At 37.9% G+C, this 26584-nt stretch overlaps 1 protein-coding gene and 1 long non-coding RNA gene across 5 annotated transcripts in view; one reads left to right on the top strand and one right to left on the bottom strand.

Moving 5' to 3' along the window:
* The window catches only part of LOC105855436 (uncharacterized), a 67289-nt gene extending 44934 nt beyond the window's left edge, over window positions 1-22355 (bottom strand). The window contains exons 1-2 of the long non-coding RNA XR_001146617.3: window positions 22218-22355; window positions 21867-21973 (exon numbers count right to left, since the gene is read on the bottom strand). This is a non-coding gene — a long non-coding RNA (uncharacterized LOC105855436). The remainder of the gene's footprint in view (window positions 1-21866; window positions 21974-22217) is intronic.
* NLGN1 (neuroligin 1) overlaps window positions 20600-26584 on the top strand; it is an 837921-nt gene continuing 831936 nt past the window's right edge. For 3 of the 4 annotated variants that reach the window (XM_076003790.1, XM_076003785.1, XM_020286328.2), the window contains exon 1: window positions 20600-21392. The gene's annotated coding sequence lies outside the window, so the exon portion shown is untranslated. Of the gene's footprint in view, window positions 21393-22746; window positions 23196-26584 lie in introns of those variants that run through there. The other variant, XM_020286327.2, reaches the window with a different exon arrangement.

The raw sequence follows: 26584 nt of genomic DNA, 5'->3' as shown, positions 1-26584 counted from the left end.
TATAGGTAAAGACAAAATAAAGCTCAACATGTTTATATCTGAAAAGTCAATAACAAAAGACATAGGCCCAGATTAATATATCTATAATTTGGGCATAGTTGCTTATATATGTTTCTTTTTAAAAATATTTCTCCAAAAGTAAAATTCTAGATCTTTTGTGTTGTTTTCCCTGATTTTTTAACCTGTTGAATCCTAAATGTACAATTTTACTCTTTCTAGGTACTCATTTTGGACCTGTGCCAAATCAGGAAGTAGTAATTTTAGGATAGAGTGGGAATGCATTGTTTGAGACAAACCAAGCATGGAAATTGCTAAAAAATAATTGAATGGTAGATGTGAAATATTTACAACTTAGATTATATTCTATAAAGTAAAAAATGCCAGCTTATAAATAGTCATTTTACACTGCTCCTCAGAAATATTTAAATACGCATTGTCACCAAAAGTCATAAGCTTAGGTGAATTATAAAGTATAATGTTCCCTTTCCTCTTCTCACACATGCCCCCTGCACAGCTTTTAGGGAAGTGTGTGTCCTTGGCATCTTCCCTAGTCCCTTTTAAACTTTGATTTTAGGATTGCCCTATGTGGCCCATTACTGTCGGTGTGGTTACTTCAGTATTCCCATTTTTCCTAGGGCCTTTACCACCCAAGAACCTAGTTTCACATTTTTACTAAAAACCAAATTTCAATTATCATACCTGTGTTAGTTTTTTATTACTGCTGTAACAAGTCACCACAAATTCAGTGGCTTAAAATAACAGAAATGTATATTCTGGAGGCCAGAAGTTTGCAAAAGGTCTTATGTGGCTAAAATCAAGGTGGTGGAAAAGCTGCATTTCTTCTGAAGGCTCTAAGGGACAATCTATTCATTGTCTTTTCCAGGTTCTAGAGGCCACCTACATTTTTTGGCTCATGGCTGCATCACTCCAACTTCTGCTTTTTTTGACACATCTGCTTCTCTGACTCTGGCTCTCCTGATTCTCTCTTTCCTTGTAATTACAGGCCTTTGTAATAACACTGGGCCCACCTGGGTAACCCAGAATAATATCTTCATCTCAAGATCATTTAACTTAATCATATCTGCAAAGTACTTTCCATATAAGGTAACATACTTACAAGTTCAGGGGATGAGGATATGGACATGTTTGGAGGGACCATTATTCTGTCTAGAATTGTATCCCTTATTTTGGAACCATGTCCCTAAGAAAAACATGTTTGCAATTTGCAAAATGTGAGCAACACTCTTCAATTATAGGTGGCCCCTAAGAACCTAATGACTTAGGTTTTGCCTAAGTGATTATTCTCTTCTTTCTTTGTTTTGAATATTTGGAACAAAGTAACTAAATATAAGAACACAAGTCAAGCAATTTTGCATAGTAAATTATTTTAATTTTTTCCTGCTTTCATTTTGTATTCACTAATGAAAACGGCTTCAGAACCATATTAGACTAAAAGACAATGCACTATGGTATCATTCTAATTATGTACCTATATTACATGCATTTCAGGAATTATGTGGACATAGTCTGGTGAATGACACACAGCAAGTACAGGACTGAAGTTTGGTCTTGTTTTCTCCATCTTTTCTCAAAGCCTAGTTAAGTCTTGAGGAAGAAATTTATCTGTTCTTGAGCATGGTCCTCGAGTGGTCATTTTGGTCCTCTCAAACATCAATCCTAGAGGTTTTTATCAAAGCTGGCTTTCACTGAGATTCTTAGATCTACTCAGAGGTGGTTTTAGTCCTTCACTGGATGATAAAGGAAGATTAATAAGTTTTGCATCCTTGATAATGTTCTTAAATTCTGCAGTAGGAAACAGAACTCGTGCTGGAAGATTTTGGGGGTGGATGTTTCCAGAGTCATACAGCTAAGGTTTGGAATAGTGTGCAACTTAAGAAATGACCTGTCCCCTATTCCTATGTTTCTTTACTCTTTGAAAACAAATTTCTGCCAGAAAATGTGAAACAAAGATAGTTTGCTTCAGGTTGCTTGGTGCTCCAACATTTGCTTCATTTATAAAAGCTTATAAAATTTCATTTTATTAATCTATATTTTTATTTTGGCAGGAGATCATAAACATGTAAAAGCCACTTTATTATTATAAAAACAAGGAAAATGAGAATTTTTCTAAAAGGACTATAAAAAGTATATTTTATTTCCAACTAATTTTTAAAATTAAATGATGAACATGTGTGACTAAGTGGTTTTTAATTTTATTTAAAAGGAAAAAGTTTAACCTAGCTTCTGTGGGCTGTTGTACCCATAAGCCCTTAGCAGCTCAACACTATAAAACCCTAATTCTTCCACCTAGGCTTCTTAGGACTATGTCTAGATTCATCGTGAAACAACCTCAACATTTATTTAGTTAGGTTCAACCAACAACCACAGGGTGTCCAGCGTGAGTTAAGGCATCACACTACAAACTAGTACTGCAAATATAAATAAGATATAGACCCTACCTGCAAGAAATTTATATTCCAGAACAACATTCAAGTTCTATTCAAATACAAGTACAGCCCTCTTGCCCAATGGTGACACCAACATAAATAAGTCTGGTCCCTGCGCTATGGAACACAGAATCCACCATGGAGGCACACAAGTGAATAAGAAATACGATGTAGTGTGAATGTATGTGCATTAAATGGAAGAGCTTTAGCTAGCAAAAGGTCAGTGGGCAAGTGGCCTCATAGAATTGGATGACATAGGCCAACTTACAGTCTAGAGTATGTCTATCACCCTTGCGGGCACAGATACTAAACATATCAACGTACTCAAGGGAGATGATCAACCTCTCAAACAAGGAAATGATAACTAAATTCTGGATGCTACGGACAAATCATTGAAGATATTCTTTTGCCATGGTTAGAATGCTCATATTCCCTTTCTATATCATTGCTTTCTTCATTGTCAAGGATATCATCATGGACTTATATAGAGCTTAATATGAATTATGTATTTACTCATTTAATCCTCAATACAAGCTTATGAGGCAGAAAATATTATCCTAATTTTACAAGTGAAGACAATGAGGCATGGAAAGTCTAAGTAACTTTCCTGAGGTCCTATGGAAGAACCAGGATTTGAGCATAGTTTGGTTCTAAAGCTGACCCTTGTCACTTTTATGCTGTTTTGCTTGAGGAGTCTTTGGAAGAAACTGATAAAATAAAAATAAAATTATCCATCATATGTGATATCACTATTGATTAAATTAGAACTAGCTGTTTCAGGGAGACATTGTCTCCCCAAATTATATGTCAATTTAAGTAGTCTAAATTTTCAGATGGAAATTTTATTTCCCTGGGTCTTGTTTCTTGTCCTTCCAGATATTCCTTGAATAAGAAGCAGAATAAACCAGGCACAGTGGCTCATTCCTGTAATCCCAGCACTTTGGGAGGCTGAGGCTGGAGGATTACTTGAGGTCAGGGGTTCTAGACCAGCCTGGCAATGTAGCAAGGCCCCAGTCTCTACAAAAATATTAAAAAAAAAATTAGCTGGGCATGGTGTTGCATGCCTGTAGCCTCAGCTACTCAGGAGGCTGAGGCAGAAAGATCACTTGAGCCCGGGACTTGAGGTTGCAGTGAGCTATGATGCCACTACTGTGCTCCAGCCTGGGTGAGAGTTGCAAGACCCATCTCAAAAAAACAAAGAAGCTAAATAATAAAGACACAAACCAAATGTTGTGGAAACAAAGCAGAGAGATGTAAATGTTATTTTAAAGCCATATCAATAGACACGTGCTAATATCTCATCTCTATCATTCCAATGTAGCTGGTAGTAAAATGCCTCCAAGTGATAAGTGTGATAACATAAGTTGATAAGAACATATTTAATTTTTCTCATGTGAGAATTTATCTGAAGGATCTTTCAGTGTCATCTAGCTCTAAAAATGGTTATGATTCCATAAAGAACTCTTCCATTTCCTTGTGTGTATAAAGTTTTGTCTTAATTGCAGAGTTAATGTTATTTCCCATTGAAGCTATTAGTGTTAATCTCTATGTACAATTTACTTATTACAGTAAAGCTTGGCTATCTGGAGACCAGGCATCCTAAAACCTCAGGCTTTGGTCCAGATCTGAAGACAATTGGAGAAAACATGCACAAACAGTATCACCTCTGCCCTTTTTGTTTTTGTTTTTGTTTATCATGGAGACTTGTTTCCTATAGACACTTGAAATAAACAAAGGAACTAGCTTACATCAAACGAAGACCCCAAGATTATGGTCCCAGGTTATAATTAATTAGTTCTCCAAGAGGAAGAAAGAAAAAGTAAAGTTTAGACAAAATAAGATTTTTGTGTGTGTGTGAGAAAGAGTAGCATGCATTATGTAACTGGAAACAAAGAGATGGGAAGGGAGAAAATCAGAAAGAAGGAGGACAGCAATGGAAATTAATAGCATCTGATTGTCTTACGAAGTTGGGGAAAATGAGAGCGAGGGGAGGAGGGATCAGTAATAGAATCAGGCAATCCGAATTTAAAACAATATAATAAGGACAGAGGGGCAAACTAATCCAGAAAATCTGTAGTAGAAAAAATCTAGATGCTGGAGAAGAGTGGAGGATTAGGAAAAATGTCCAATTTCCAAGGACCAAGATAAAAATCAGTATGGACACCAGTATTGGAGCCACAGATTGAGGTGGAATAGAAGCAAGCTAAGATCTAAGGTAAGAGAGAGAAGAGTTCTGAGTGATAGTTTATAACTCAGTAGCATTTGGAGTTTGTTTTTAGGGTCAGCAGGAACTTTGTGCAGTGGTTGACAAGTATGGCTTAAAGAGTCAGTGCTGGGATTACTTGCAACCATAGAGGAGCCTAAATACTACTGAAAACTGTAGACAGCAGATAAACAGTGGTGAGCTACAATAAAAAGGAAAGATTCATTACATGCTGTTCATTATACAATGATGATGAAAGACTTCCTAAATATCAAATCTCCATTTCTAGCAGTATCAGGCATCATTCTGTGTGTGTGTGTGTGTGTGTGTGTGTGTGTGTCTGTGTATTAATGGCATCTGTGCATCGACACTGAAAACTTCCTGACACCATTGATATCTCAATGCAAATTGCCTTGCAAGTGCTATCTTGCCATTAAACTCTGTTAAAACTACCTATCACATGTACCATTGACCCAATGAAGGGCGAGATGCTGGTTAAATCCGATTCTTTGTCAACTTCATTATTGTATCTGTACAGCTGAAGGTGATTGGGAAAAAAATGTGTAGCCACAGTGTATAATTTCAAGAACATAAACCTCAACCTCAGTCCTTAATACCATACCATAATAATACCATGCTTCCCTAATTTAGTTACTCTCACTCTTCCAAAGTGAGAATCATCTAAACTTTCTACTCAAAGTACGTGCTATAAGTCTGTAGCATCTTTATCACCTGGGAACAAAAATGTAGAATGAAATGGAAATACAGAATTTTAGATCTCATGCCAGACTTATTCTGCATTTTAACAAATTCCCCAGGTAATTTGTATGCACATTTCAGTTTCAGAAGCACTGATCTTCTCACCTCTCTCTTTCTCACTCTGTTCAACCGAGACTGGCTTCTGAATATTTCTAAAACATAACCAGGCACACTCTCCCTTTAGTGTCTTTGCACAGGCTACTCCCTCTGCCTAGAATGTTCTTCCATCAGGTATCCAGGTGACTAATTCCATTATCTCCTCCAAGTTTTGTTCAAATAGAATCATAACATTGAGGACTAATCTGACCACCCTATGTAAAATTTTCATTCATTCTTCTTGTCACGCATGACCACCCTTTCTATGCTCTACATTTTTTCTTACCTTCACACTTTTCACTGTCTAACATACTATGCCATGCTCTTATGTGTTATGTATAGCTATCTATCATTTACTTTATATTTCCCCCTTCTTGAACATAAACACCATGAAAACAGGATTCCTTGCTTATTTAGCTCACTGATGTATTCCAATCACCTAGAACATTGCCTGATTCCTAGAAGGCACTCGGTAAATATTTATCGAGTAAGTAAAAGGCAGATGATGTAGAGAACAAATGCCTGGACCTGTGCCCCAAGCTTTAGGCCTTCATTTGGGGCTGCAGTTGAATTCAGTTAGGTTGAAGTATCCTCAATTGTACAAGAGGCTGACAGAGTAAAATCACCATTCCCAACTTTGCTGTTTTTGTCTAACAAGGTTCTGGTCCAAGTATGTTCTTTCATCTATTTTTTTCATACAGAAAGCTATGCAAAAAGCGTGTACTTCTCTGACTTAATTTTTCTTTCATTCCTTCCTTTCCCTGAGCCTCTGGTGCTCCATGATCAAAATATTTATTTTCTGAACTTTTTTCTCATAATATTCTTCCAGCTTTCTTTTCCTAACTGAAAATTGTCTATCCCCTGAAGATAACACATATTCTGCAGAATCCTTAGTTGAAAAATGTTTAGACTTTCAAAACCCACTGACCTCATGTGGTATGGGTATCTTCCTTGCTCCCATGAGCTGTTTCCAGACCACTGGTCCTTCTCCCAACTTCCTGTTTCTATGCTATCTCACTTTCCCTCCCCTTCATGGCTGTCATTAATCAACCTGCCCATTCCCCCTCTCTCGTCAATGACTGTGGCACTGTCCACTGTGCAAGTCGAGGCAGAGAGCCACTCAGTGTTCTGTCCCCCATGACTTTCAGATACTCAGTGGTATTTTCTACCTCTCTACCTCAGCCACCAAACTTGCATGGTCACAATCTTGATTCATTATTTTCCCAAACTGCTCCATTTGTAAAATCACCAATTCAAACATCTTACTGTCAGATGACAGCTTCCTATCTTCCTATCTGTTCATCTACTTCCACTGCAAGTTTTCTGACATCATTAGGATTTCCAGGCAGCTCTCTCTACATTCTTGCTGTCAGTCATATTCTGTTGCCAATTCCATCTAAATCTGTGTACAGTACCATAATTTTAATCACTCTTTTATCAGTGGCCTTGAACCCCCTTGCCACTTACCTGGCCAATCTGGAAACCTGAATGAACTCACCTACATGGTTTTCCTTTTCTGTTTTCTTGAATCTTGTTTAAGAAAAACACACAATTAAGACTTTTTAAAAATTAAATTTGTGTCTATCATGAACTTGATTCTTCAGTACCACCTAGGAATTCTATTATGCTTTTATAGTCAGATCACTTTCCATTCCCTGCAACAATTATTTCAGTTTTCTGAATCCCAGTGTTTTCTTTTTACACATAAGTCATTTCTGCCTATAGCTAATGGAAAGTGAAGACAAGCATCTAAGCAGTAAAACTTTGGGTAACTGGAGCTGGAAGTAATATCGGACATTACAATCAAGTAATCTGGAGCTCGTTTTCTGTGCAGAGGGAGCTCAACCAGGAAGCTCCAATAAGTACAGTGTAGACAGGCCCAGAAAGAGTCAGAAGGCACAGAGCAGAGAGCAGGCAATACAGAAAGGCCTTTCCCAGCCTGTAAGTGGCTGAGCCTGGCATTTTTCAGAGGTTTTGGAAGAAGAATACATCTTAAATCCCAGAACTGTGTAGACAGGGGAGTAGCTACATGTTATAGAAACACCTCTGATAAAGCCTTCAAGGAGTACGAATGTGAGGAAGCCCTACCCAGGGAGTCTCAGAATTCTCTACTATTAAAATTAATAACCTCAGTTCTACTTTAATATGGAACACAGAAAGTGCGGGATGCAGAAGAGGTCAGCAGATGGCAGCACTGGATGATGAGGAAGAGAATCCAGATGGCCAGAGACAGAACATTTCCTTTGGCCCCTCTGACAAAGGGTTTCCTGAGGAATGCACACAACAATGCAATTATTTGTAATTTTTGATATGCATTCATAGATTGACAGTTTTTGAATACTGTATAGGACTATTTTTGTAATTTATGTGTTCTGTTATCCTATAGTAATTTTTTAGTTCCTTCATATATTTTCATATAGATGATTACTTTAAATAGTTTATTTATTGCTGAATGAGCTACATTTTACACAAGCACAGTCCAACTGCTGGAAAGTTTTACAATGCTGACTGAAACCATTTGTTTTGGTATATTTAAAGAGAAAGAGGACTGATTCTCTTTTTATGTAATAATTGCCACAGAATTCTATAAGCTTAGTGGTAATTATTAGAAAATCTCATTATCCTAGAATTTTCAATTATGGCAAGCATTTTTGAGAATATTATGGTTGTTCATGAGAAAGTTGAAGTTTCCTGTGATGATGGCATGGATTTTAATGAAAAGGAAATCATGACTCATTTTATCAAAATGTTCAACAGAGAGGAAATAAGCAGAACATCAATAGATGACAACAGTAGGAAGTTACCAGCCATTATGCATCAAATGAGGAAAGATTTTGCACTCAAGAGAAAAGGTAATGTATCTGAAGGCAGCAGTGGTGAGCTGAGGGATTTCATGCCTCATGCCTCCTGAGCTCTGTGGTACCAGAACTAGGGTGTAGGAGTATGATCAGCCACTATTTGACAGGTCTTTAGGGAAAGCTGTGCTCCAACTTGGTTTTGGTTAGCGTAGGAAGTTTGAGGAAATGTTGAGTAAAAAAATATGGATAAATATATTTCCCACAGAACTAAGATTCCCGAGAGCACTAGGAAGGAATGAGAGGAAAATCACTTTGGGGTTGGGGGGGGAGGCAAAATGAAGAAATCACAGTTGTAAATAGCAGAATTGAGAAAGTAGCTTCCTATTGTGTCTTTCATTTATCCAGTGACCAGGAATAAGAGGGTAAAGGCCATAGTTAAACTAATAGTCTCTGGGGCTGTCATCTTAGAAAGACAGGTAAGAGTCTATTAACATACAGAGAGCATGCTACTGAGTTCTTCTGTTGTGTTGGTTTGGATATTTGGGGTATTGTACTTTTTTTTTTAATGATGAATTTTCCCTAATCTATAGCAGGAAAATATTTGGCTCTTGAGGTTTTAACCTCCGTTTGGGGTATAATACCAGTTGCTCAATACTCAGAACAAGCTATTTAATATAGTCTTTAATATAATCTTTAATTACATTTCTTTATGGGTATTGGTTGCATCCTCAATTCTTAGTTCATTATTTCATTTAACACCTAAACAATCCAGCAACTTAGATAGTATAATCCATTTTAATGATGAGGCTAAAATAACAGTTTCAGAAGGAGATGCCTACAAACATTCCTAACCTCTTCTCAATGGAAGGAAGGCACTAGGAAGGTAGTCATTTATTCCTGAAGTTCTGCTCAAAGTCAAATTTAGGGAAAGTTTGCAGAAGAGTGTGCCTGCTGTCTTATGCCTGCAGTAGTACAACATTCTCTTCAGAGAGTGATCAAGGCTTTGATGGTGTAGGAATGCCCTTTTCTCAAAATAGCCTAATGCAAATTTTTCAAATAATGTAGAATATTTTATTTTCATACTCCTGACAGAACACATAAACTTAGATAAGTATACAAGCTAATAAGAAGATATATGGGAATTGCATCATGGATATTGTGTCATGTGCACCACTGAGAGAAGCTTTGTCTAGTCCGGAATCCTGTCCTGCCAGCAATCTTTATCATTAGCACACTCTGGAAGTCTGTAGAGAAGAAATCCTAAGTGGATGTGGATTCCACTTATGATTGTGGCTTTATTATTTTACCCAAGATTACAGTAGGCCATTAGCCATTTGTTAACATTTAGCTGAATTCTTCTTACCAGCTCATGTGCACCTGGCACCCATCTCTTTCTCACATGCTCGAACACAGGTGAAGGACACACATGTCATGTCTTTGCTTGGATTTCAGGCTACTTAGTTCTCTGGTGGGTCCAAGAAAAGTTATTATTTTGCAGGTAATCTGGCTTTTTCTTGTTCTCAGGGTGGGGACAATATGCTTTCCATATTTATACACCCTAGGCAGAAGCATCAGTCTTTGTAACTTCTTTTAATATTTAATATTTACCACCATGTTCTTCCTTTGATATGTTTTTGAGGAGGTCCTCAATGCTATCTTTGAGTTCATCCAGTCTGAAGCTTTTTTTATTTTTTAGTTATTTTTAGTAATCATGTCTTTCTTCCAGTATTACTTATTTTTCATATTTTCCTGTTCTTGATTTATATTTGGTTGTTTTTACTTTCTAATTTTTATATTTTATGGGTTTATTTTATCTTATTATTTATTTTATATTATTTTATTTCATCTGTTTCTTCCTCTATCTCCTTGACAATATTAAATATACTTAGGTTAAAGTGATTTTATATTGCTCTGTTATTTCTGCTCACTTGGAATGATTTCATCTCTAGAATTATAATTTTTATTAATTTATTTTCTCAATAATAGTTTTTCACTTATGCTTTACAATACTAGCCTGCAGCTGTTTCTGATTAGTTGATTTCTTTCTCTCTCTTCATGCCCATCACATCTCTGTTCCACTTGTAAAAATATTGCATATATTATCTTTAAGCCAGTGGGTGGCCTGTCACATGTCCAGGTTGTACAGCGGCCTCTCAACCTGCTCACATAGCGGACCCAGGCAGAAGTCAACATTTTTTTCAGTCCTAATCCCTGATGTCACAAGGGAGCCTGATTCTCATCCTTGGCAGTGTGTAGGATGCTTTTAATCTCTTTAATTTGCAGCAGTTGACTTCCTCTTAGCCCTTAAATTCTTATAGACTTAGAAGCCAGCAGGCCTATAGCTTTAACCTTTCTCAGCACCACGTGTTTATCTTCTATTTTGGACCAGTGGAAATGTTTATCTTGTCTCTGAACATAACTACGGTATGAGGGTTCATCAGAGGAACAGAACCAATAGCATATATATATAGATAGATACCTGAATAGCATACATCAGAGATTTATTATAGGGAATTGGCTCATGCAGTGATGGAAGCTGAAAAGTCTCAAGATCTGTGGTCTACAAGTTTACTCAGAAGAGCCAATCGTAGAGTTCTAGTCCAGGTCTGAAGGCCTGAGAACCAGGAGAACTGATGGTCTAAGTTCCAGTTTAAGTCTGGGCTCAAAGGCAGCAGAAGACCACGTCCCAGCTCAAAGACAGGCAGAGAAACAGAATTCTTTCTTACTTCAGCTTTTTGTTCAATTCTGGCCTTCAGTGATTGAATGAGGCCCACATTGGGGAGAGCAATCTGCTTTACTCATTCTACAGATTCAAATGTTACTCTCATCCAGAAACACCCTCACAATCATACCTGGAGTAATGTTTAACCAAATACCTGGGGCACCCTGTTGGCAAGTCAAACTGACACATAACGGTAACCATCACAATTATTCTGCTTTAATTCATCAAAAAAATTTGTTACTGATAAAAATTTGGTGTAGAAAAGATCACTTACAAACTGAACTCACATTGTCATTTTGACTGGAAATCTAGACCAAATCAATTTTTCACTTTCATTTAGTAATATAACTTGAATAAACTGTATATTAAATGTGTATGGTTAATAATAATACATGGAATTTTATTAATAAAGTAATGAATGTATATATTATCCATGGATATATATTGAATTCACAATATATTGAATTTCCATCTTGACTGGAAATTTAGACCAAATCAATTTTACACTTCCATTTAGTAATAATATAACTTGGATGACTGTACATACTAAATAGTGCATAGTTAATAATGCATGAAATTTTATTTAAAAAGGAATGAGTGTATATATTATATGTGGATATATATCTTAGCCCTAGGAATTTCTATGTGGTAATTCATGAATCCTCAAATTTTTTCAATAGGGGAGATAGCAAATAGAACCTATTTTGTAGGATTATTGTGAAGATCATGTAAGGAGCTTTGAATGGTGTCTGACACATAAAAAGTTCTTGAGAGATGTTGCCAATTATTGTTATTATTATTATCGTGTTTGTATGCAAAATTAAATGGAAAGTATGTCTATCTTTGCATTCAGTTACCTATTCCTAGGGCAAAGCATGAGAATTAGACTGAAGCAGTCATACCCTGGTAATTTTCTTTTGCCCTTTACTTTTTTTATCTTATACTGGCTGCACTGATTGCAAACACTGTGCACCAGGCTCTTCATTAGCCTTGTAAACCTAAATCTATAAAATCATGGTCAAGCCCATTTATACACATACAAAAAGGAAATGTTAAATATGCCATAATATGACATTATGTTTAGTTTATAGTTTTAATGATTATATATTCAATACACACAAATATAAATATAAAAATGTATATATATATGTTGTTCTAAGTACTGATTAGTCATTTCAAATATTCAGTACCACTCTACGTTACACACACAGACACACACACACATTTACATATATAATTTATAGAAGACTTTGAATTTTATGTCATTGAAAAATAGAAACTATCAGACAGAAGCTTCTTAAACTTATCATCAATTCTACAAGCTTACCTGTATCTACATTTATCTCCTTCCTCTTAGCTTTAGTTTCCAGGCCCTTCTACATTCTTGAGAATGTTATCAATCTTCCTGTCTTTCTATTATCATCAACCTGACCTCCTCTACCAGGTTTTTTCATCAACATTTCAAAACTAATCTCCCCAATAATAAAAACAAAAACCAAAATACCTCCTCTGACCCGATTTCCCTTTTCAGCTATAAATCTATCTCTATCCTCTTTGCAGTCTACATCAGACATACAGTGTAATAGTATGCAAATCATTATATCCGGCTACCAGGCAAAGTACTTGAAGGAACTCATTGGAAGATGAGGTTGAGAAATAAATACTTGAAATAATTCATGAATTCATGAGAGTTTATTATTCCCACATTCTCCATTCTTTAGTATGTTGCATTTGATTAGTAACATATAGAGATAAAGAGGACCATATTTTAAATTCTTAACAAATTGAAGGAGAAAGAAGCTCTATTTAACTTCTTTAAAAATGAAAAACAACAAAAGATGAAATGGCCCTTCATGTGTACGTGGTCATTATGTCTAACCGCTTTAGAGTCCCCTTTCACCTGGCTCCTCCCTCCACAGGCAATCTGTGGAACATTTCTATTAGGCATCCTTCTAGGCTGCACCTTACCTCCTTCTACCTGTAGGAGCAAATATCTAGCACCTTCTAGTGCTCAAAATGATTCAGTTAGCACTAAGTGGCTGTTACACAAACAGAAATCTTAGCTGATGAGAATATCTGTTTAAAGTCTAAAAGTCTCCTTTTCTTAATTATATCACCAATATTGAGTTCTTCTAATACATTTTCCACTGTGAGAGCACTAGAATAAATATGACCTGCTACTTCAGGCTTAAATTCTGGTTTGTGAATTTAAAAATCATAATTATTATTTTAGATATCAAGCATAGTACATTTATTTCTCTGAAGGAGAGATAACGAGACAGAAATGTGAGCAGGCAATTATCTCTAGTTTGAATCCTAAGATACTTAAATCATTTTTTGTTTCCTTTGCATTAAATATTTATATTGATTTCTTAATACTGTAAGGGACACTTAACACCTCTATTTATATATAAATGACTAGAAGAACACATTTATACTTTCAACTGAAATAGATTATTAAGGAATAGGCACTCGATGTTGTATGAGGAAGTATTTTGTTACTCTAATGTAGTCTATAAATTATAATTGACCAGACTTTAAACAAAACAGTTACTCATTGTAAACAGGGAAATGCACCTGAACCAAATCTTTGGCATTTTAAATCTAAGCCAATAATTTTTAAAAGGTATTTTCCTATAGCATTTTCTTGCTTTTTAAAAGAATTATTTAAGTTTTGTTTCTTAAAAGAGTTGACTTTGAACTCCATTTATTTTCTGAATCTCATTTTCCTCATCTTTTCTAGACAGAAATCTTATATCTATCCACTGTCTCCTTAATGGACTTAATATAAACTACTTTATAGTTCTCTTGTTCAAAATGTTCAGTTCTCCTCTAAATTAAAAAGAACTCATCTTTTCTTGATTTCTGTACATTTGCTGGTTAAGAGCCTAATCTTTCCTCCTTTCTGGATGATTTAAATTTATGTTTTATCTGTTTATTCATTAACATCATTTGTTCATTTTATTTCTTCAAAACAAATATGTACTGAATTTCATTTAGTCCTTGATTTTTTCCTTCTCTAAATTTCCATTTCTCTTTTTAAAAAATTCACTTGCATTATTTGTTTGCATTATTTGTTTCCTACTTTGGTTATATGTCTAGATGTTGTCTTTAATCTTCTAATTAAAAGCTCTTTGAAGGTAGTGTCTCTGCCTTGTGTATTTTTATGTCTCTTCAATCAATTGCTCAGATAATTCTATTCAATAAACACTCATTAAGCACCTAATATATGCAAAGCATAAATTTTTAGAATTTCGATTTCAACAGACCTGGATAAAGAAGGAGCTCAAAGTAGCATAAACAAATTGAACAAAGACTCAGAGGTGGGAAATCACAGTTTGTGGTTTTGTGTCATTTACTAATCTACTTTTGCTAGATTAAAGGAACTAGAAAGAGCCTGATGGGAGGAAAACTAGGAGCAACATGTTATGAACTATTATTATGGCTATAGTGTAAGTCTGCCCAGCAAGTTGTTTCATCTGTCTTCTTGTGGTAACCACCCTAGGCTTTTCCTACATTGGCCTTTACTGTATGTGTAAATCTCGGTTGGCCACCTTACCTGGCACAAGGGTATATCTTGTGTCCTGGGCTTGGTAAAATCAAATTGACCTCATCCTCCGTCACAGAAAGGAACATGTGACCCAAGCAAAATCATTTAAGCCCTCCATAGGATTTCTTTTCTGCAGTTAACAAGGTAATTTTCCCTGGGGACGCTGGGCTGAAGGGTATATCTGAAGTTGCTGACAGGCATCCTGCACCAGATGTGGAGAGAGCCTTTCTGAACATAAAGCTGAGGCGAGACGAGATGTGAAGAGAGGGAAAAGAGAAAACTTAATGACCTCCATTAAGCCTCTGAATATAGTTGTGATGAGAGGTAAATGCACCCTCATCTCCTCAGTTAGATAACCCGATAAATTATGTTTCTAGTTTTGGGGAGTCTGCATGTTTGACTTAATTGGGCTTATGTCGAATTTCTGTCAATTGCATTGCAAAGAGGCTAGATGACGTTGAAAGGTAGTCTGTATTTTTATTGTGAAATTGAAGAACACATACACACGCAGAGAGAAAAGCAATCTTACCTTTCTTAAGAACTATTAATATATGCATATTATACTATAAATGTGACTTTAAGTTTAATAACTGCTTCTATAAATTTCAAATTCTTAAATAATTATCAAGAAAAGAACTTTAGAATCCAAGTAAAAGAATATCACCTAGATACACAGTTTAAAATAGTAAAACTCTGGGAAATGAGCAAATGTGGAATCTAAGTCTTATGTAATAAAGTACTATTGGCTCTTAAATGAACAAAGTATCTTTGAAACTATGCTATAATTGCTTTATGAACACATTTGGGACTAATATGTGCTCATTCTTAACATTATTTCAGAAAAGTGGGGCCCATGTCCTATAAGTATAGCTTTAATGTATTTTAAGTAAGACATGCATTTTAAAAAAACTGTCTTTCAAGAACATCTGAGCAAATTCCTATGCCTTTATGCTCAATTGTTAGCTAAAGTTAGAGATAGTCTGTAATTATGCCCCTGAAATTGATTATTATTGAATCAGGCTGACTTCATTCATTCATTGAACTATTTTTTTTTTTTTTTTTTGAGACAGAGTCTCACTTTGTTCCCCAGGCTAGAGCGAGTGCCATGGCGTCAGCCTAGCTCACAGCAACCTCAATCTCCTGGGCTCAAGCAATCCTCCTGCCTTAGCCTCCCGAGTAGCTGGGACTACAGGCATGTGCCACCATGCCGAGTTAATTTTTTCTATATTTTTTCTAATTTTTCTATATATATTAGTTGGCCAATTAATTTCTTTCTACTTATAGTAGAGACGGGGGTCTCACTCTTGCTCAGGCTGGTTTCGAACTCTTGACCTTGAGCAATCCACCCGCTTTGGCCTCCCAGAGTGCTAGGATTACAGGCGTGAGCCACCGCGCCTGGCCCATTCATTGAACTATTTACAGAGCATCACAATAAGTCAGACATATTGGTAGGTACCAAGCACAAAGCAGTAAACATAACAAACTAAATGAAGTCACTGATATCATGGCATTTATGCCATGACATTGGTGGGGAAAAGAAGAAAATAAACAAACTAAATATAATTAGGTTATAATAACTACCTTGAAGCAAATATAAGAAGTTAAGGAGGCAGAGTGTGACTGGGGAAGAGAAAGCTATTTTAGATAGTGGAATCGGGGAAGACTTCTTTTTTTATTATTTTTATTTATTTAGTTAGTTAGTTTTTTAGAGATGGATTTTCGCTACGTTGCTCAGGCTGGCCTCTAACTTCTGGGCTCAAGTGATCCTCCCACCTTAGCCTCCTGAGGAGCTGGGACTATAGGAGCATGCTATGGTGCCCAGAAAGATTTACATCAAGGTAACAGCTGAGCAGAGACCTATAGTGAATGAGGTAAGCAGCTTTATAGCTATCAGGAAGAAGAGAGACCTGGGCAGAGGAAATGGGTAAGTACAAATGAATTTGTACTTTCATAAGTGAAAGATTATTTGGCATCTTTCAAACAGGTCAAAGGTAACAAAAGATCCAGAAATAATGATAACACAAGATACACTATCAATTGTATTATGGAAGTTAAAAATTAGTGAAATTCAGAATAAGGGGAAATAATTTCTGCTGAGGAGATCTTTGAGGTAATATTTTTGGTAGTTTTTCAGTAGGTAGGGATGGTGATTTGGGTAGTCCAAGAGAAGAAATCATTAGAATTGTCCTTGGAGACCAGTGAGTAATATCTTTTGGAAGAAATATAAAGAGTAGGAAGAGGTGTAATGGGAGAGAAAGCTAAATAAAGATATGTGGGGTTGAGAGTATATTGGGTTTTGGATCCCAGGATAAGAAACTTGTATTTCACATGATAGGAAGTACAGGTTTATTGAGGATTTTCAAAATGGTTTGACTTGGTAAAGGCTAGATAAAAAGAGGGTGGATTTAGTCACACTGTAGACGGCAGGAGGCGGAGGGGTGAACAGACCTGGAGGGATAAACAGTCTTGTGAATAGACTAGAGCTGGAGACCATGTGGATTGTGTCTAAATGGATACTATACTAGTGATCCTAGAAGTCAGGCTCTGTCTTATTAGTATTAATAATATCCACATATTTTGTCCAGGTTATAATAAAACACTGCTAGGAAGCTGTGCAGGTGGTCTACTTGGCAATGCCACAACTCAACAGATTATTTGGCTTTACCTTTTATTTCTTTTAAAGCAGAAATATGAGCTGTCATTGCACTTAAAAACTCTTTCTCAGCATATTATTTATATTTAACTCATTTTAAGTAAAATGCATATAATTTATGATGAAATTTGCAATACAATTTCATCTAAGCATTACATTTTATTAATACTTTTTCTTTCTAAGCCCCTTGGAAAAGAAAAAAAAAAGTGCTAATCTCCTGCTGTGGGTCTTTGGGATTTTCCAAAGAATGAGTAATACTCTTGCTTTTTCTTTACTTTAGGAGAATATAATATTTAATTTTCTTTATATAAATAATTACTGGGGGAAAAAATCTTCCCACTTAATGACCCTCCTGACTGAAAGCACACGGAGTCTACATACTACTGTATTGAGGTGTCTGAAAACACAATATACTATTTACCCTCAAGCCTTTCTTTTCCAATATTTTCATTTTCATTTCTGAGAAAAGAAATCTTAACATTACAACGATTAAGTAATACATATATACTTATAGAGTTGATTTCTCTACTTCTCTAGCGATTTTCCCCCCACTCCCACCCAATAGATTTATTTTCATACCAAGGCTCTTTTGAGCCAGTATTTTCAGAAAGTGCTAATACTTCGCATATGTGTTATATTGAGGTCCCCTTCCAAATCTACAGATGAACAGACATGTGTGGGCGAATTTCACAGGGTTTTTATTTGTGTTTGACTTTACAGAGAGTTCCAGTATTCATTCCAAACAGTGCTTGACAAGGTAAAAGGCAGTAAGCACAAGCACAATTAATGTCACAACCTAAATGGCCATGTGATTTGCAATGTAAATTAAATCCAATTTCCTATATTTTATTGACTCCTTCATCACCTATTCATGTGTTTAGTATTTTCTTTTCTATCTCATCATCCACTTTTAATATGATAGTCTATGCAAAAATTAATTAATAGGAAACAGATATACCATAAGAAAAAGAGAAAGCAGGGAGAACCTAGAAATTACTCTTACTTAATGACTTTGAGGTTATAGATATCATATTTTGCAACCAAATAGCATGATCGATTTTTAGCACTAAGCCCAAATGACCCTATATACATATGTACTGGTTGAATCAGAAGAGAAAACATATCCCAAAGATAATAAAAATAGAAACACTGAAGATTTACTTAACTTGTATGCCAAGAACTTTACATGCATTATTTGGCATAATGCTTACAATAATCCTATGAGGTAGGTACCATTATTATCTCCATTTTGCAGAGATGGAATTTGAAGTTTAAGGAGACTAAGTACCATGTACCGAGCAATAACAAATTAAGTGCCAATTCAGGATTCAAACTCAGGCAATTTGATTCTAGAGTCCAGCTCTTAACTGCACACCAACAAAAGAATAAAATAAAAAGTAAAACTTCTTACTGTGTACTTGGTTTTGAGATCTAATGGTATGGTACGGTTTTATTTCCTTGAGGTGGGTTGATTGGAAAAGTGGATAAAAATGGGCAAGAGAAGTTTGCCTCATTTGATTGTATTTACAGATTGTGATAAATGCTATTCGTGTGACAATTCATTTTGTTAAAATTTTAGGGCTTTTTGTAAGACTAACTCATAAAAATGAGGTAATAATGTCAGCTGATAAAGTGTAGCTATGAAAATAATAAAAACAACCCACAACAGATCTATCTAAAATTCATCTTATCCCATCAAACCAAATATTGGAAATGAAAAATGTTCAGTTATTATCCTTAGGGTTCTGATTAACTTCAGCAAATGCCATTAGCCTTTTAATACAAGAGAGTTTACTAAACATCGTATTATGTAAGTTACAATGGATAACTTTATATAATCCTTCTTACTTGTGTTGAAAAAGTTTGATTCCTCAGTTGTCAAAATTATATACTACATCAGATTATCTTAATTGTTTACTCTCATGAAAGTTAAAAGGATTCAATTAGGTACTTTTACTGATATTGGAATAGATACTTGTGTCTCAACTTTCCTAGGAAATTCCAAAAAAATTTTGGTCAAAGGCTTTAGGTTGTTGAATTAGACAAACTCGGTCAGGGTAGACTTGTTGCAAAAATCAGATAACATATTTCAGTAGAATGAAATTTCACTTTCTTGGAAGCATTATTGGAATCCATTGGATTTGTTAACATATCACCTAAAGGTTTATTTAAGAAATAAAACAAAAAAAAATGACAAAATAGACTGCACTCTAAAACTGTGTCAAGGAAACATGGTATTGAATTCCAAAGGAATATGTCATATTTAAAATTATTTTTTAAATCAGATCAGATATGGTGGAACCTTAGGTTTCCTATTTACTATTATTAATTAGTAGATGAGTTCAGGGCAACTGCATTCCAAATGTTGGTTATTTTAAAGCTTCTTTCTTTTACCTGATTTTAGAGATTAAAGTATATATAAGACTGAGAAATATGAAGCAAGCTCTTAAACAGCAAGACAAAACATTTCTCTAGTTTATGTGTTACGTCTGGTAGTGATTTCCTACTCATGGATTTTTCTTTCTTTGCTATAATTATTACACATGTCAATCAATTAATTTAGTGGTTCTGTTAGCAGGGCTCTAGCCCCCAACTCACTTGCATTTAAAAATTTACACAGAGAGGCTAGTAGGAGGTAGGTAGGTGTAAACAATGTGCTACAGTGAGTCACACCCGTCGCAAAAGCCAACAGTGATTAGCTATGATGAATTCTCAAAAATTCTCTATCCAGCGGCAGAAGAAGTGGGCGCAGCCAGGAGGGAGAGGCCAAAGGCGGTGGCGTAGCATTTACACTACTCCCACCAAGGGGGCTGACAGCCAACGCTTCAATTCGGAGATGACTCTGCCTCTAGCTAGAGGAGACAGGGAAGAGGAGAGTGTTTGGTGCCAGGAGATCTACCAAGAGGGAAAAAAAACGAAGAGGCACAGTGACAGGCTGTTGTCTCCAACTCCGAGCTCTGGGTCACCAAGACGAAACGCCTGGAAGGGGAGCGCAAAATAACGCCGAGATTGGAGAAACTCAGTGCGTCGGAGGCCTCGCGCGGCTTGCCGGCGGCGCCAGTTCACTCTCTCGCTCCTCGGAGTGGTTTGGTGAACGTCACACGTGACGCCCGGGGCCCTTCACCCCTCCTGCCACCGCGGGCGCTGCGGGCGCTGCGGGCGGAGGATGCTAGGCTGCCGCGGGAGGAGTGAAGGAGGAGGGGGGAACTTGTAGAGGGAGGGACCACCACCAGCACCACCTCTGCCACCGCCGGACCCGCGCCCCCGAAGCCCACCCACCCCCGCCACGATCGCGGCTCCGACCCGGGGGAGGGGCGCGCTGGGGAGGGGGTTCCGTGCAATAAACCAGGCGGAGAGGGGGGTAGGCAGAGGAGGAAATCGTAGTTCTGAGGGGGCAGGACCGGGTCTGGAGGATGGGTCTAGCTTGATACAGACTCCCGCACCCGGCAACGCCACGGAGAGGGGCGGAAGGGAGAGAGAGGAGGTTGCTGTGTGTGCGCGCGCGAGTGTGTGCGTGTGTGTGCGTGTCTACAGGTAGCAACGGCGGCGGCGGCGGGGACCGAAGCAGGGGACGCATCTGCAGCCACCTCCCCGCCTATGATTTTCGGAGACGATTGCTCACTTAGCTGAGGATCTGTAGCATCGGGAGATCTCATCCTCTTCATTTCCACTATTCATAGGTGTCTTCCAGTTTCAAGTGTGTGTCTTGGGTATTTCATTTTTAATTTTTTTCTTCTTCCTCTAAATCTTCTCGGGAATTCTACATATTGAAGCAGGTGGCTCCTGGTACGAAATCTTTGGATACGTTTGGCTTGCCAAGTTTTGCTCTTCCCCCTCCCCTCCCGCTTTCAGAAGCATCTGTGGTGCTTTTCTCTTTGGATTTATATGCAGAAAACGTATATATGTTTATATACCGACCACATAATATATAAATACATATACGCGTGCCCAAGCGCCTGGTTTTCGTCTCTCCTCTCGACGAAGCGGAATGTTTTGGAGCCCATGGATAACGAGAACAGTATTAACATTCTTTTGAGCCTGTTTTTTAAAAAGGGGAGGGAGCGTGAAGAATTGTTTAACATTCGGCCATCGTTTGGCTGCACACTAAACACCACGAAGTATTTATGGTTGCAGATCAGGTGCAAACGGGGCTTAGAGAGAAAGGTAAGGGAGCTTCCTGCGTCCGCCGAGCTCTGGCGTTTATCTTAATCCCGGGGATCGCCGACAACTTCCTACTCCCTGCCTCTCCCTCGCCTTCTCCACCTTCCACCAACCCTGCCCTGCTCTCTCTCTTCTGTAAACTCAACCCTTTCCCAATTCCTTTGGGTTGTTGGGGGGAGGGGGTGCTGGATGTGTAATCGTCTATTAGAGCTTAAATGCGTTTCTCCCTTTCCCAGCCGAGTAACTGAGTTTTCCAGTCCTCCTTTTTAGCGTTTTTAGGAAATCAATTTTGTTCTTTTTTTTTTTTTAATGCTACCTAGATAACTGTTTTGAACATCTCTAGGTGTCAAGTCCTCTAACCTCTGATAAAAATAAAAGCAATAAAAAATAATGAACTTTAATGAACTGGATGGTTTCTTTGGAACCTCCCATTTTTTTTTTTTTTTTAAGAAAGATAACCAGCAAACAAACCAGTACCTCAGGAGGAGTCCGCCGTGGAGGAAATTCAGCTTCCGTTTCTTCATAAGGCCAATTCATTTTACTTGGAGGGTAATTTGCCAGAGTTGAGCGAGATGAAGCTGAGTCTAGTGTAGATTTAAAAAAAAAACAACAAAAAACTACATTACACTTAATTCCTTTTTCAATCCACCCTTTACAACATGGCCAGTCCCTGTTTAACTTCCCCGTTCTGGAGATACGTTTTTCAGACCCGACCTTTGGGGAGAGGTGGGAACTTCCCCTTATTTTTTCTTCTCTCCCTTAAACCTCCTTCCTTCTTCGCTCGGCATCTCTCGCCCTGGCACTTTGTAAATTGCCCGTTTTGCCTACCCCTCCTGGTGGGCGTTCTCTCCTCCACTCCTCTCCTGCCCGCTCTGTCCTTTCTTCATTGGCGTTTGCAGAACAGATGCATCTTCTTTTTTTCTTGGGCTCACTCTCCCGCCTCCTCCCACTCCCACCCGCAGGTCCCCACTTGCCCCAGCTCTCCTGGCTGCTCCTCCCCGCCTCCCCGCCGCGGCTTGACCCTTCAGTCCCCCGTCTCGGCCTGTGGGCGTGCGGGGGCGCCAAGTCTGCGCGCTGAGCATCGGCCGTGGCGCGGAGAGCGCGCCGGGGCAGCGGCGCCGAGAGCGGAGCTGGCGTGGGGGGACACAGCGGGAAGGGCGAGCAGGAGTGGGTGATAGGCCGGGAGAGCCCGTCCGAGCCGGAGAGACCCGGAGAGAAGGGAGCAAGCGAGTGTGCTGTGCGAAGGCTGCCCGAGTCCAGGCGGACGAGTGAGTGCAGTCGCTTCCAAATCCTTAGAGCGGCGCCCAGTCACTGCAGCTTTTCACTCTAGAACTGTGCCCTGGGACCACAGAGACCAAGAGCCTGAAAATCGACAGAGAGGTACAAAAGAAAGAAAGAACAGATTACGAGAAAGCGGGGAGGGTTTCCTGGCGGAACACGGAGGCTGAGCAGATGGAGGAACAATGCCGCCTCCAGAAGCAAACCCTTGCCTGAACCTTTGGCGGAGCGCAGAGGAGCTGCTCTCAGCCTTCTCCTGTCCCCAGGCCCTCCGGCTAGTTCTGGGGTTGGTTCCGCCTCTTAGTTTGACAGAGATAAGAAAGTTGCTCTTCTTCCCCACACCGTTGCCTGCGAAGTGGTTTTCAGATCTGCGTGGTTCAAGTCAAGATGTCACTCCCTAGATCCCCCGCGTTGAGCAACTAATATATTATGCATTATTGGGCAATAAACTCTCCGGGGAAGAGAGAAGGTAGTCCAAACATTTAAACCGTTCTCCTCTGACTCCTGCCTGCTTCAACACAATGCTTTGTGAGTAGAAATGAAAAACCACCTGCAGTGAATTCAAAAATTTTTAGGTCGAGATTTTGAATTGGGAACAATTTATTCCAGAGGAGGTTGCTTGTTATAGAGATGAGGGATATTATGTGTCCAATATTTGATTCATTTGTGATTATTCTAAGTCGTGACGGGTTGGCCTCCACAAAGGCATTATATTATTTCTTTTTCCATTTCCAGGGCCATAGTGATACATGCAGGACTTGGGAAACATGAATTCAAATAATTAATCCTGTATCTGTTACTCTGCATTTTTATAGGTGGTTAATATGTTCATTTTTCCTTTTTATATACTGAACCCACAGAAGACTATTTTTGCTTAAATTTTCTCATGCTGTATGTGAAAATTAGGGTCTTAATATATTTCTCAAAAATTAATTGTGCTTAATTATTAAAAGGGTCATAGATATAAAAATGTCACTGAGGAAAGGTATGTGTACCTACCTATGTTTGAATATAAAACCTATAAGATTTCTCAGCATTTCTATCAGCCATTACAACCTAGCAAATACTAGCTTTTTGAAATGAGCTCAGAAGCAAGGGCTATGCATGTATTTAAAATATTAAATGTTAAATGTGGAAAACAGTAAGTTTACTGTGCCCTTGGCAGAGAATGAATCTGAGTCTATTTGCACTGCCAAGTGATTGAGTGATTCACAGAGAATGTGGAAGTTAATCATTACTCAGGCCTTCTGATTACATGGTTTGATTAAAAGAAGTAACTGTTTTCTGTAAGCCTGCTATTCTACAGTTAGTCTTTCCAATCCTCTTAACATAAGCAGAAATTGAGGGAGTCAATCTTTCAGCAGACTATCCTAGAGTTCCTGTGGCGTGTGGTAAGAAAAGCTTCTTTAGTTCCTTCCTTCTGTTGTCTCCCTCCTTCCACCTGCAAAGTACTTTCTGTCAATCTTTTATTCCCTCAGTGGAGTTTTATTTTGTGAAAATTTCTGTTTACATTTGGTTATAACATATTTTCAAATATATATGTTTGTTTTGAAGTTGAAGGTGGAACATGTGCTCACAGAAGGTAAATTGACAAGGCCATTGGCCCCATTTGTAGGTTGTTAGAAGGCTTGGTGACCCTATGTATCTCTGGATGATGTCTCTGAGTCACTGTCCAAGGTCTCTTCTAACTCTGAAATTCTCATATTTTATTTCATTTACACTATTTTCACAGGGTTATATAATAGCAGGATCTACCCTTCCCTTCAAATTTCCTTAAATTAGCTATTTAGGTTTTTTCAAATGGAATAATTAAGTAGCTAGAACTAAAGGATACAGGTATAAATCTAAGGCCTCTGAAGGTTTAGAAAAATTTTCCACATAAATTTTAATGTTATTGGCAACTTTTTGTGAAACAATATAATACAGATGTAGCTATGATTAAGAAATATCTCTCTGGGTTTCCATGTGTTAAAACAAATACTTTTCAACATTTTTAACAAAGCATAGTGATGGTTTTTCTCTAGTATTCTTTTTTTATTTTTACACAAAGAAATTATTTCAGGAATTACCTAATTTTAATTTGTAGTTTTTGTAAGCAAAACACAATTGGAATTAACAGTAATGCTAAAAATTGCAACAGTTTAACAACATACTTTTGCCACATTTTAAAGTTCTCTTTGAAGTGAAGGTTGATGCCTTTTTCCATCTTATTAAATTATAAATAGGAAGATACAATTCCTGAGTTATATTTTAATTATTTGTAAATGGAATCACTCAAGTCTAGTCCACCAGAGGTTTTCTCTCTCTCTCTCTCTCAAATGCAGAACTGGTCTTGTGAATTACTTATTAACAATGGCTAATGGTTCCTTATAGCCTGCATGCTGATGTTCACAACCATAGTGACGTCCAACTCTTTCCACAATGTATTCCCCAACTTCCCTGTTTAGATAGAAACACCCTCCACCTGGCACTCCTCACCAGTTTACTCTTAGCCATTCACAAGGCTCTTACTATTTTCCCCAACACTACATACCGTTTTAGGCTTCCATGTTTTGCTAGTGCTAAGCTTTCTTCATGAATCTGTCCCCCATGCCACCCTGCCCTCCACGCATACACACCAATGATAGGATAGGAAAACATTTGAGTTCCTTGAGGTGGTCTTTCCTCCACCACCCTGGTTCCTTCCTGTATCCTTACTCCAAGCTCCCACGACACATTATTCCTATCAGGAGTAGCTCACCTTTCACACTCCTGGTGGCTGTCTTCCTCACTGGATAATGAGTGCCCAGAGGTTACAAAACATGTCATTTCATTCAGAATGCTTAGCTTCATGTCTGAACACAAGGTAGAGCGTAAATGAATAATAAATGTATTACTTAAAAAAATATTTGCCTGTGAAGTAACAGAAAACTTGGCTACCAGTGAATTAAGCAAATAAGGCCTTATCTCACAAAATAGAAAGTCAGGAGAAGACAGTTGCTTAATCAGACTTCCTTTTTCACCTTGGTACTTTTCTTCTCATAGTCACAAGGTCAGTGCTGTGCCTCCAACCTCTTGTCTCCTTCAAAGTACAAAGGAGGAGAGGAAAAAGATAACAGAGTATTCTAGGTCAGGATTTCTCAGTTTTGGCACTGTTGTCATTTTAGGCTGGAAATGATTGCCTTGGTTGTGGGGGAGTATATTGTACATTGTAGGTTGTTCAGCAGCATCCCTAGTCTCTACCCACCAGATGCCAGTAGCACCCCCACCCCACCCTCCTACCTAGTCCTGACTACCCAGATACCTCCAGACATTGCCAAATGTCTCTGAGAGGTAAAATTGCCTACCGTTGAGAACCCTGGCTCTGGAATCAGAAGGAAGGAAATTCACCATTTCCTACTTTCTGTTTTTTCTTTGTGGTGGTGATGAACATCTGTTTGGTTTTTGCTTAATAAATAGTAGGGGACCCACTATTAGATAAAAAAAGAGGAAAGGGAAGAAGGAGGAGAGGAAGAGGCCAAACAAAACTTCTCTGAGCAGTGTGTCTGTTTTGTGGTATAGAAATCCTCCCCATAGCCTTCTATTCTCATTGCCAGACTGTGTCAGATGGCCACTTCTGGGTACCTGGGAGGTTGCGAGATATATTTTTAGTGTTGCATATTGCTACCCAGAACAAAATCAGAATCTGCAAGAAAAAAGAATGGGAAATGGATTTGGGTTTGAAAACTAGTAGTGTTTCCCAGGATGGCAGAGTAAATGAATATGTAAAATTCACTTAAATAATTCAGAAAGGAGAAAAAGTAAAGACAAAATGAACAGTTATAAAAGAGGGTAGATGTAATTTTTTTCACATGTTAAATGCTGATAAAATAGCTATGATAACACTGTGATTTTTCCCCCTTTGCATGATATTTTACCTCAAAAATAATTGGGCAGTA

Source organism: Microcebus murinus, chromosome 1, assembly GCF_040939455.1.
Source record: "Microcebus murinus isolate Inina chromosome 1, M.murinus_Inina_mat1.0, whole genome shotgun sequence".
NCBI classification, from domain to species: domain Eukaryota; kingdom Metazoa; phylum Chordata; class Mammalia; order Primates; family Cheirogaleidae; genus Microcebus; species Microcebus murinus.
Note: the sequence above shows the minus strand (reverse complement) of the source record. Positions and strands in the feature narration are given on the sequence as shown.